We start from the raw sequence: 11,782 nt of genomic DNA on the forward strand, positions 1-11,782 counted from the left end.
ATCGTACAGGAGGGAGGACTGTTTTACACGTGGCCATCTCTCTTTTCTTCTTGATCTTGATGGTAACAGCAAATGTGATTGAAAAAAAAACATAACAGATATAAGAACACTTAGCACTTGACCTGATTCACGGGAAATTAAGCTGAGGGATGAAAGGGATCGAATGGATGGATGAAAGAGATACGAGAGATCCCTGGATGGAGGGGCTCGGGACATGTTTTCACAAGCCTTCGCAACTATCAAGGTAGATGCAATAAACTGAGTTACATGAGATCGTGTTCCTGTTCCCGAACCTAATTTAACTTCATTAACTGGCCTCCTGTGGGCAGCCACGGTGTTAGTTACCTCGCTGAGACACTGTCACCTTCAGCTCTCCACGTAACAGCTCACTGTGGCTGCTGCTTTTTCTCCCATCACTTCCGTCAATAATTCACACTGATCTGCTGTAAAATGAATAAATAAACACAGCTTTAAAAGACAATAAATAAATAAACACATTTTTTAGAGGGAGGCAAACCACGCTGCATTTTCTATTCTATTTCACAACGAGAGTCAAACCGTGTTTTGCCACTTTAATGCTTCAATGTGAAGCTGCAGCAGCAGGAAATCCATCCATGTGATGATGGTTTCACATTCTGCATTCATATCCAGTTATCTGTTTACAGAGATGACATCAGCTGTAATTTAATGCAGCATTTTGTCAGGAATGTCTCCACAGATGCATTCATTCATTCTCTGTATCCGCTCGTCTCAGCTGTGATTGGGTGAGAGGCAGTGTACACCCTGGACAGGTCTGCGGTCTATCACAGGGCTAACGCAGAGGCATAAACAACCATTCAGGCCAACGTGCGCACCTATGGCCAATTCAGAATCACCAACTAACCTAACCGGTGAACTTCCAGGTTGTACTTTGACCTGTAGTAAATTTCCTGTCCAGTCCAGATCATTACCAACACTGTTAGACAGATCTGTAATTTAAACAGTTATTTACCACATATCAGCCAGTATAATGCCTTAAATCCCCTTTGTAGTAAATTACTGTAATTTGCACTGCATCATGGGGAGTTTTAGTTATAACATCCATAATATACAGTACTGTATTATATATTTAAATGACACTGTATTTATTTTTAAGGACCCAGTCAGACATTCAGAAGAAGAAACTTTGGGCTGATGGTGTTGTGGAACCAACAGGTTTTACAGAGAGGGGGGATTTCAGTGACGGACACCGTTTGCTTAACGTTTTTTTTTTTTCGTTTGTTTGTTTGTTGTTTGTTTGTTTTTTTCCGTTTGTTTAACTTTACAAGCCGTTTTAAAAAACTCTTTATCGCTATAACGGATTAACTTAAGCTGACGGTTTAGTTAGGGGCCAACACCGGTTTCAACATCACCGCACCGTGGATTTCTGGAGAAGGGATTTTGTCGTCAAGCAATGTAAGAAGAAGAAGAAGCACAAAAGGGAGAAAATGTTAGTGTTATCATGTGATATTTAATTCTAAGTATTTGCATTGGCTAACATTATTATTATTATTATTATTATTATTATTATTATTATTATTATTATTATTATTATTATATAGCAAACTTAAACTTTCGCAGAAACCTAACGTTACTACTGCTGCGATCAATACTGTCAGTTAACGGTATTGTTAATGTTTCCAAGCAGTAGTTCACTTAAGTTGTGAATTTAAATGAAACATTTTTGGTTGTAACGTTATCATTGCCCGTGAAAAGTCAGTTTACACTAATTAGCTCAGCTATTTTTCCTGAGGTCCAGCAGACATGCATACAATCATATCACATAAAATTGGATGGAAAAACGTGGTGACCTCAAATGCAACACGAAACGTTGTGATTATGTGGCTGATCATTTTTCTTTGCTGTGTGTTCATTTAAGATTACACATGCAGAACACAAAATACCAGGAGTCTGCTTGTGCAATACTGGAACTCAGTGGTAAGGTTAAGTGCTTTTTCTTTTTTTTTTGCCATGTTTTTGCAAAGTTGATCTCTTTCGCCTTCTCCGTGCTGTAAGAAGCCACTTGCACATGCTTCAGTGTTTTAATGTTTAATGTTTTCTCAACCTTTTGCCAGCTGGGCCCCCACAAAGGTGGTTCAATGTAGTTGTCCCACACTGGAGTGAAGGTAAGACATATTTTCTGAAGGTTTGATCAGTTGTGTCTCTGCTCGGATGTGTGGTGGACTGAAATCAGGACGTTTTATATTTTTTGACATCACGTTCCCTCCATTATTTTATGTCAGATCTCCGGTAAACAGTGGTGTGGTGTAGGATGAGGGGAGACAGGTGTGGTAATGAGGGAGACTCTGGTGATGAAGTTTATACAGTTAATACCGATGTAAACATCAGATCGCTGCTCTGGCTGATCGTCACCGGTCGGTTGCTTGGTCATTTGAGTGGCTGGGGCAAAATAGTAGGCTACTTTTGTTGACACTTGCCACACTGCGCGCGCATCTTCTTGATGAGGTAGGCTGTAAATTAGTTTATAGTCCAGCATCTTGGGACTCTGCTACATCTCCTTTGTACTAATAGCCAGTGAGTCCGCCCTTGCCCCCCGCCTCCCGTCCTGTGCTCACGCGCCCCCCCCAGTTGAGAACCACTGCCCTACAGCATTGTGTTTTTCCCTTGTTTTAAGTTTATATGGATAAAGCTTCAGTCTTCTCTGTCTGAGGTCCACTTGTACTCTAAAATGAAGAATCAGTATTTTTTATTTTAATATCAGTATTTTACTACTAAAAATCTCAAAAAGAAGTTTGATGCTTAAAAGTAAACCTTCCAGATGTTGATGTTAAATTCTTACTGTTGTACATTGGCCTCGCAGTTGGTCGTACTCATCATCTCCATCTTCCTCTATAACACTGTTTCAGTTTGTTGGTGTCATTTTAATCTGTAGATTCTTCTGTCACATCATTGTTGAGTTTTTGCCAGAAGCTAACAGCATTTAAAGAACCTGTACGTTATATAAACAATCTCAGCGCCTTCACTAACACTAGGAATAAATTAACCTTACATTGGATTGTAACGCCTTTCTGGAGTTTTACCTCTCCTCCACCGTCTTCTCGAGGGCCTCAGTCGCGGATTGTAAATGTTGCTGGAGGTCGGCCCTTTCCTGGTCCCATTGTCTTTTCTGGTTTTCCAGGTGCTCCTGCATCTTGGTAGCTGCAGCCGTCATAATTGCTGTCATCTCTGCGTTCTCAGAAAGGTAGTGGAGTTTCTCCTCCTCCCACTGACGTTGTTGCTTGTCCATCTGAGTCTGCATGAGAGTCAGTGCAGCTTTAACTTTAGTAGTCTCCTTTGCTTGTTGTTGAAGACAGGCCTCGGCTTCCTTCCTTTTTTTCACTTCAGCCTGGAGAGCCTCTTGTAGTTGTTTACCCTCCAGGGAAGCATTTACGTGCATCTCTGTCTTCTTCCTGAGCTCCTGATGAAGAAGAGCAATCTCTTCTTTTGCCTCTTTTCCTTGGGCTGTGAGCTGTTCTTTCAGTTTCTCCAACTCTTTTCTTAGTACAGCATTTTATTGCTTCAATGAAGAAATCTTGTCTGTCCCTTCGCACAGAATTCTGTGAAACTCCAGCTCCGAGATCTGAAGTAGAGTGTCGGTCTTGAGCCCAGCGCTGGTAAGTTCAAGCTTGACAGCAGGCTGTGGTGTCTCATCTGTGTTTCCACGCAGTATTTGGAGAATTGGATGTACTTTAGTTGCTCCAGACTGCTGTGTGGCCTCTGTAGTAGACTGCAGGTTTTGCAGCGGTGTGCCAGCCATATTAGAAGACATGGCAGGCATTTCTGGAGATGCGGCAGGCACATCTGGAAATGCAGCAGGCACTTCTGGAAATGCAATAGCCATATCTGGAGATATGGCAGGCACTTCTGAAGACACAGCAGGCACTTCTGGAGATGTGGCAGGCACATCTAGAGATGCGGCAGGCACTTCTGGAGATATGGCAGGCACATCTGGAAGTTTTGCAGGCACCTCTGGAGAAGTGGCAGGCACATCTGGAAATGTTGCAGGCACCTCTGGAGATGTGGCAGGCACATCTGGAAATGCGGCAAGCACTTGTGGAAATGTGGCATGCACTTGTGGAGATGCGGCAGGCACCTCTGTTGATGCGGCACGCACATCTGGAGATGCGGCAGGCACTTCTAGAAGTGCGGCAGGCACCTCTGGAAATGTTGTAGGCACATCTGGAGATGTGGCAGGTACATCTGAAAATGCGGCAGGCACTTCTGGAGATGCAGCAGGCACATCTGGAGATGTGGCAGGCACATCAGTAAATGCTGCAGGCACTTCTGGAAGTGCGGCATGCACTTGTGGAGATGTGGCAGGCACCTCTGGAGATGCAGCAGGCACCTCTGGAGATGCGGCAGGCACATCTGGAAATGTGGCAGGCACTTCTGGAGATGCAGCAGGCACCTCCTGAGATGTGGCAGGCACATCTGGAAATGCGGTAGGCATTTCAGTAGCTGGCTCACGTACTGTGGGAGCTGCGACAGGAATTCCTGGAGCTGCATCAGATACTGTGAGAGCTGTGGCTGGTACTTCAGTTGCTGTACCAGGTACCTCGGTGGCTGCGGGGGATGATGTAGGCGAGATGGCAAGGGATGTAGGTTTGGTTGCCTGTTTGTTTGGCTTAAACAAACCAAAGGTGAGTTTTGCCATCTTGTCCTTCTGTTTTCGGGGTCTTCTTCTCAGGTTAGCGGCCTTGGAGTTCTTCTGTGACCTCTGAGGTTCAATCTGCTTGGTCTGGAGTGCTGGAAAGTCTTCATCGTTGAGCTGGATGCTGAAGTTCTGCTCAACCTCCTCCTGGAAGTTAGAAGTGATTTTCATGGAGTTCGTTGGCTGAGACTTCTCCTGACTGTCCTCTGCAGGAGTCATGACATTCTTCTGTTGGAATGAAGACTTGGTGACTAAAGTCACGCAAGGTAACTTTAAAGGTTCTGTGAACCTTGTTGTGGTTTGTAGCACTGGTCTGCATTTTAAATCGAATAGTGTTTACTAACACAGGAGAAGAATCTGTGGCTGAATGAAATAAAAAAAATAAATCCTTCTGCTCAACAGTGTGACATCAAGAATTTACACAGCATCACATCAAAAGGAAAGATACGGGAAGGTTACAATCTGAAACTCTGCTTAGCGAAACCTGCTAGCTAAATGTCTCCGTAACTCTTGAAATGTTCTTGTCCCTCAAATAAAAAGATCTAGCAAATATCAGATTTCTTTGTAGTTTCAGATTAGCTGCTGTACATTTCAAGAGCTACTTTCAGTTGTTTTCCAGCGAATTGGAGGATAGAGCTAATGCCATGTGAGAGACTGATGGGCAAACACATGTGGAAGCAAACAGCTTTTGCAAAAAACGCGTTGGCAACACATTAGATAATGTCCGGCCCCTCACTTGTAAGAGACATAGACGTGCTGCAGTGAGTGGAGGCAGAGATCAAAGATTTACATCATAAATAAGCTGTGTTAAAAGGTATTTTAGCGCTTAACGTGATATTTTTCAAAACGCTGTTGAAAAGTAAAGAAAAGTCATGACGAGTAATAAAACTAAACCAAAAGTAACTAAAAGTATGGACACACATTAGGCAGGAGTCTGCTTGTGCAATACAGGAACTCAGTGGTAAGGTTAAGTGCTTTTTCTTTTTTTTTTGCCATGTTTTTGCAAAGTTGATCTCTTTCGCCTTCTCCGTGCTGTAAGAAGCCACTTGCACATGCTTCAGTGTTTTAATGTTTAATGTTTTCTCAACCTTTTGCCAGCTGGGCCCCCACAAAGGTGGTTCAATGTAGTTGTCCCACACTGGAGTGAAGGTAAGACATATTTTCTGAAGGTTTGATCAGTTGTGTCTCTGCTCGGATGTGTGGTGGACTGAAATCAGGACGTTTTATATTTTTTGACGTCACGTTCCCTCCATTATTTTATGTCAGATCTCGTTTTTATATTTTCGGAATATTTATTTATGTTTGTATTGGATTTCAGCAGTATATTAAAAAAACTAGAATTACAGTAATGTACTGTTAAATTAGTTTGTTTTGAATAACTGGCTGTATTACATAATTGCAGTAACTGTACAGAGTTACTGTAAAAGTAAAGTACAGTAATAGTACTTTAAATCTAACTTACGGTAACGTACTGGTAATAGTGTTGCCATTAAGTTACTGTAAAGACCCTCTGAAATGTCTAACAGTGAATACATTTGCCCCAACATACAGTAGTTTAGATAACCTAGCCTGTGAGATTATCTCAGCTTGATGTGTTGGACTATGTAACGGTGTAGAATGTGATAAAAACACAGGACAGCAACTGCATTTAAGCTACATTTAAACTAAAGATGCTGTGTGTTTCTTTAAAGGTGCACTTTAAAGACTGATGACATTCTGGTCTGTATTTCCACATCAGGTGGCACTGCTGTCACAGTTTAGCCTGCCCCCTCTTCATCACCCTTAGAAAGGCTGTCAGAACCTACACTGATTACACTGTAGCTTTATTGACGCCTGCCATCTTCATTATTATGGCAGACACACAACAGAAAATCAATAGGGTCGTTGTAGACTTAATAAAGGTAATTTCATGACGGCCCTGACTCAGGTTGCACCAAAGTACCGGGCTTATTTCTCGACTTATTTTATCCTTCTCCGTTGTTCAACTCAAAAATGCAGGAGAAATCAATTCATGAGCCATTAGACCTTTTCAAAAGCTGACTGCAAAAGAGAAAGGCGGAGGTTTTATTTTAGGTCTTGAATGAAGGAGAAATTTTCAATCGAAAGGCTTGTTTAGTACGGTGGATAGGGCATATTTATGAGCCCTCGCCCTCCCCTTTTATGAAAATAACGTTAGAATGTGAGGCTGAGTGTGAATCAAACCGATCAGCCATTTCAGAGTGTCCCCCGCAGCACCAGATCATCAACTTTACGCATTCGCATTATCTGCAGCTGTGGGAAGATCGCATTATAAGAATGGGAGCGCTATCCATTTTAGGCCTGACTTTCTATAGGTTGCTGAATTTTCTTCTTCTTGCACAGTTGATTACAACTGAAAGAGCACATGAGTGCACCCATGGTCACATTTATGTAAATCTGTTGGACAGTGGAAAGTCAGGAATGCTTATATCCAAATGTTGACGTTATTTAAACCATAGGTCTTCAATAGGGGGGTCGCAAGATTTTGCGACCCCCCTATTGAAGACCTATTGAAGAAGACTATTGAAGAAGTTTGGTTGTTTTTTTGTTTTAAATTTTCCTCCATAAATTAAATTTTTTTAAATACACATTAACATGAATCCAACATATTTTAGTAAAGGGATAAAGGGTCGCTTAATATTGAATGCAAATTGATGATAATGATGTATATTTATAAATAGCACTAGAGTTTAATCTAGAACACATATAGTAGGTAGGGGGTCCCTACTTAATCTCCCCATCAGTTTGAGGTCCTTGGCCAGAAAAATCTTGAACACCCCCTCATTTTGAATATATGAGAGAAGACACATAGGTTGTTCACTTCTTTACTATATGAAGATATTTTTTCAGTTTTCTTGTCTTACTATTTTCCTCTTATATTTTAGCTTTATTAGTGCTTTGATTAATGTTGTGTTGTTGTTGGTTTGTTCAATTTTACACTTAAATGTGGGTGTCACCTCGTCTGTGTGCTCTCCTCCAACCAACCTGTATTTGACATGCATTAATAAAAAACTGCTTCCTGATCCATTTATTTGTCCATCAGAGCAAAGCCTACCGTTCTGCATCCCCTCAGCGTTTGTGCCTGCTCCAGAAAAATTGAAGTAATATTGTCCCTGAAGAAAAATGATTTGCCTAAAAAAATTTAAGGGGGGATAAAAAAGAGCAATTTGTGCCGAGGGGAGTAGGGAGAGAGCATTTAAAGGACTGTCGCAGGGTGGACAGGAGGCTGGATAAGAAGCTGCTTAAAAAAGGATTGTCTAAGCTGGTGTGTAGCCTTTGGCAAGAGATTACATATTAAATAGGAAACTGTGGTGGAGCCCGCCTCGCAGCCATGCATCAGATCAAGGACCTTTTCAGCTTGTACACTATTAAGATAGTTTTCGGATTAAAATTCTTTCAAAGTAGGATTTTCACTCTCTTTAAACTTTCTTTCTCTCCATTTGGGCAAGCGGCTTAATCTGCTCTAGCTGGAGCACAGCAGGATTCAAAAACTACTATCTGGCATTTCAATGAGGATATATCTAAACCAGCAGAGTTGCCAAGGACTGTTAAACAATCCGAGCAATCATTAGTTTTGTCAGCATCATCCTGAATGCCCGGGAAAGTTTAGATGTTGTGAAAGGCTTCTGTGAGACGGGTCAACTTTCCTGTGTGGACATGAATGCCTGCGGCGAGCCCAGGTGAGCTGACTGAGAAGACAGCGACCTTGCTTTGGCCCGAGGCTTGTTGTCTGTGCATGTTGACTTGGGGCTGGCGTGTTTATCATCTCATCCCCCGTCTCTGCCCCCGACATGCCTCCACTTTAAAGCAACCCCTTTATGAATTTTAATGTCTGCTCCTGATCTTGACCTACTGGCTAAAATGAAAATTTACTAAAAACACTGACATAGTTTCCCAGCATGTGCATGGTGTCCTGACAGAAAAAGCATGTGCCGGTATACTAACTGAAAGTGAGGAGTGTGCTGAATTATTCAATGGACATTGAAAGTGAGAGTGGGTAAAAATGAGGCACTCAGAATTCAAAGGAAAAAAGATTATACAGTGTGTGCTGCAGCTTTCCGGCTATGGAAGATGCAGAGTAAATCTTTATTAATATGGCTGCCGGTTTCAGTTTGATTCTGGGGTTTGTTTCTGAGAAAGAGCCACATAAGAGGACTAGCCCTTCCCACTCTGAACACACAGCTCATGGGTTGCATTTTTATTATTGTTTGTCTTGGGTGGAAAGCTGCTCTGTAAACTGTAAATAATGGTTACATGGCGCAATTTCGATCATTGTTTTTTAAATAATCATTTTTTCCAGTAGCAGGTGTGTTGTTTAAAACGTTTTTCTCATCAGACGTATGTGATTTTATATTCTATAAATAATATTTCACATGCGCATGATTGAAAATGAAAATGTGAGCTAGAAAAATGAAGAGTTATTCTACAGCTGCTTCCAGGGCAGCATATTTGCATGTAATATATATATATGTGTTTGTGTGCTGATGTAATTACCAGCAGGGAATAAATGGGTAACCTGCCTTCACAGACAGTCACATACCTATTCTCGCATGCATGCGGTTTTTTAACCCGTGCCATCCCTCACATTCCTCCCCGTTACCACTCTGGCCTCACTCACTTTCTCCTCCCTTTGTCTCCTTCCTGTCTCGCGCGCAGACACGTACCGGCGATTTGCATTTAACAAGGCGCCCATCATGTCGACGGGAATCAGTAATGTGACGCAACTCAGTCTACTTTGTCTCATCAAGAAGCGACGCTGAGCCAGTGGGTAGTCTGATCCAGCACCTGCCTTCATCTTGATGGCTGCATTTTCCGACTTTGAAGGCTGCATTTTCCTCACCTTTTGTGTCTGTTTGCAGACAGTTTAATCCCTGATCAACATCCACAGCAAGATGCAAGCGTTGGATGCAGAGGGGTGTCACTTAGTCTTTTGCATGGCACGCTGCACTTTATCTCGGCACAACCATCATCACCATCGTGTGCATAGGTGGGCAGGTGGTTGCAAACATGAGCAAAACGTGCCCGCGTTTTTTTTTTTTTTTTGTCTGAAAGCACGCAGCCTTGTTTGCGTGTATGTATCGCTGTGTGGCTGAGTGCTTCATGAACGATTCTCTCTCGACAGGCCAGGTTATAATGAGATCCCTGGGGCTGAACGCAGGCTGCCTGTAAAACAACAGATGTGACTGGACTCGCTCAGACTCCCCCCCTCTCCCCAATAGCTGACAGAGCTGTCACTCATCTGGTGGAGGATGACTGATGTGAGGGGGGCTGGTAGGGCTTCAGTGTAGGGCAGGAGATGGGTGAACAACTGTGAGAAAAGGGGAGGCAGTCACCTGGCGCTTGATCCCACAGCTCCACTCCAAAAAAAAATAAAATAAATAACTGAAACGACTGAAACATCCCAAATGTCAGCAGTGCCACCACACTGGAGATGTTATGGTGATGCTGAGACCTTATATTTCTACTACTGATGCAGTTCAAAGGCGAGTGAAATTATCTGACATTTAAAAGGCATTTGGAGACTTTTAGATAAGGTGCCATCTGCAGTATAATCACACACCAAATGAACGGTTATTAATCTGTTTTAAATGCAGGAGGCCTGCAGCTGAGCAAAACTAATCTGATTTTTTTTTAAATAGGTGTACTAATGGCTAATCCTTACACTGCATTTGACATTTTGCTCTGATTCACGCCTATTATAGGAAACATGATTCAGGATGCAATCCTTCACCTGTCTTTCTTCTTTAAAGTCCTGAAAGAGAGCCAGGAAGGGGAACTGGCAGGAGCCCCCAGTCAAATGTTACTGCAAAGTGCCAGAAGCATCACAATAGAGGTTCTGTGTGAGGAAAAGAGCAAATGGACGCGCACACACAAAACAACACACACAAAAAAACATCCCTCTGCTCCCGGGCAGACAGCCACAGGCCCACTGCAGTCTCTCCGGTCAATAGACGCTTATTGTGCTTCCTCCAACAGGAACTTGCTGCAGAAACCTGTTAGTGTGCCGTGTGCTGGCCAGCACAAAACTTCACAATTTGCCAAAGGTAGGGTCGAATACAGCTATGTACTGCCTCTCCTGATTATAATTGTTTGTTGTAGGAATCTTTACAAAGACAAGAGGTCTATGGATTATCTAGTCTAAAAAGCCAGCGGCGATGTTGCCAACATAAACTAAGTTCTTACATAACAAACAACTGTTGAACTGCATCTGCTTCAGAGAACAAGGTTGCTACCTCAGTGGAGTTGTGTTTATGGTGTTAATGAGTATTCATTAATACACAGGATGACTGAAAAACCGACCAGCAGGCTAGCAGTCAGCTACCAGATAGCGAACAACAAGAAGACACCGGCTATCTCGCCTAGCCAACGGCAGTAGGCAGTGTGCAGCACATCATTGCATTTTCAGTTGGGAACCTCCCTTCACTGATGTTTTGTTAAGTTAGGCCCACGACCCTCAAGAATGCTTAACAGTGGGTTTCATCATCCTGGAGTCACCACACAACCATGTGACTTTCAACCAAGAGATTAGCTTAACTTTACTACAAACAACTAAAACCACTCAGCTAGCCTTACTTTTAGCATGCTCCCCAGCTAGCCTGTTTCTCCATTGTGACATGATGGCTGACAGATTTAGTGGAAGTGTATAGTAATATTGGGTTAGTTGTATTGTATAGTGTTGCCTATTCCCAATGGCCTTTAAAAAGTCTTTGAAATCTGGCCATGACGCCTCATTGACCACACAGCACATGGTCTCTGTGGTGCAGTCGATTAGCGCGTTTGACTGTTAACCAAACGGTTGTTGATTCAAGCCCACCCAGGGATGACAGTTTTATGGGTGAACTGTGGATAGGGAATAGATGTGCACCTTTGGGAATGTGAGGACATTGGTCACTATGTCCATTAGTGAGAACTCCCAGAATTGAGGAACAGAAGAAGGTGCAATGCAAAGAAGAACTTGAAAACAGCAGATGTGCGACAAAGTGGGAGGGAACACGCAGTTTGTCCACATTTAAAACAACATTTCACATTACATATTGGAACAAGGAGGTCTCAAGAGTCTGGCTCCAACACCATTCATGCTTAGATGTGGTCCAT

This window comes from Mugil cephalus, chromosome 20 (genome assembly GCF_022458985.1).
Source record: "Mugil cephalus isolate CIBA_MC_2020 chromosome 20, CIBA_Mcephalus_1.1, whole genome shotgun sequence".
NCBI classification, from domain to species: Eukaryota; Metazoa; Chordata; class Actinopteri; order Mugiliformes; family Mugilidae; genus Mugil; species Mugil cephalus.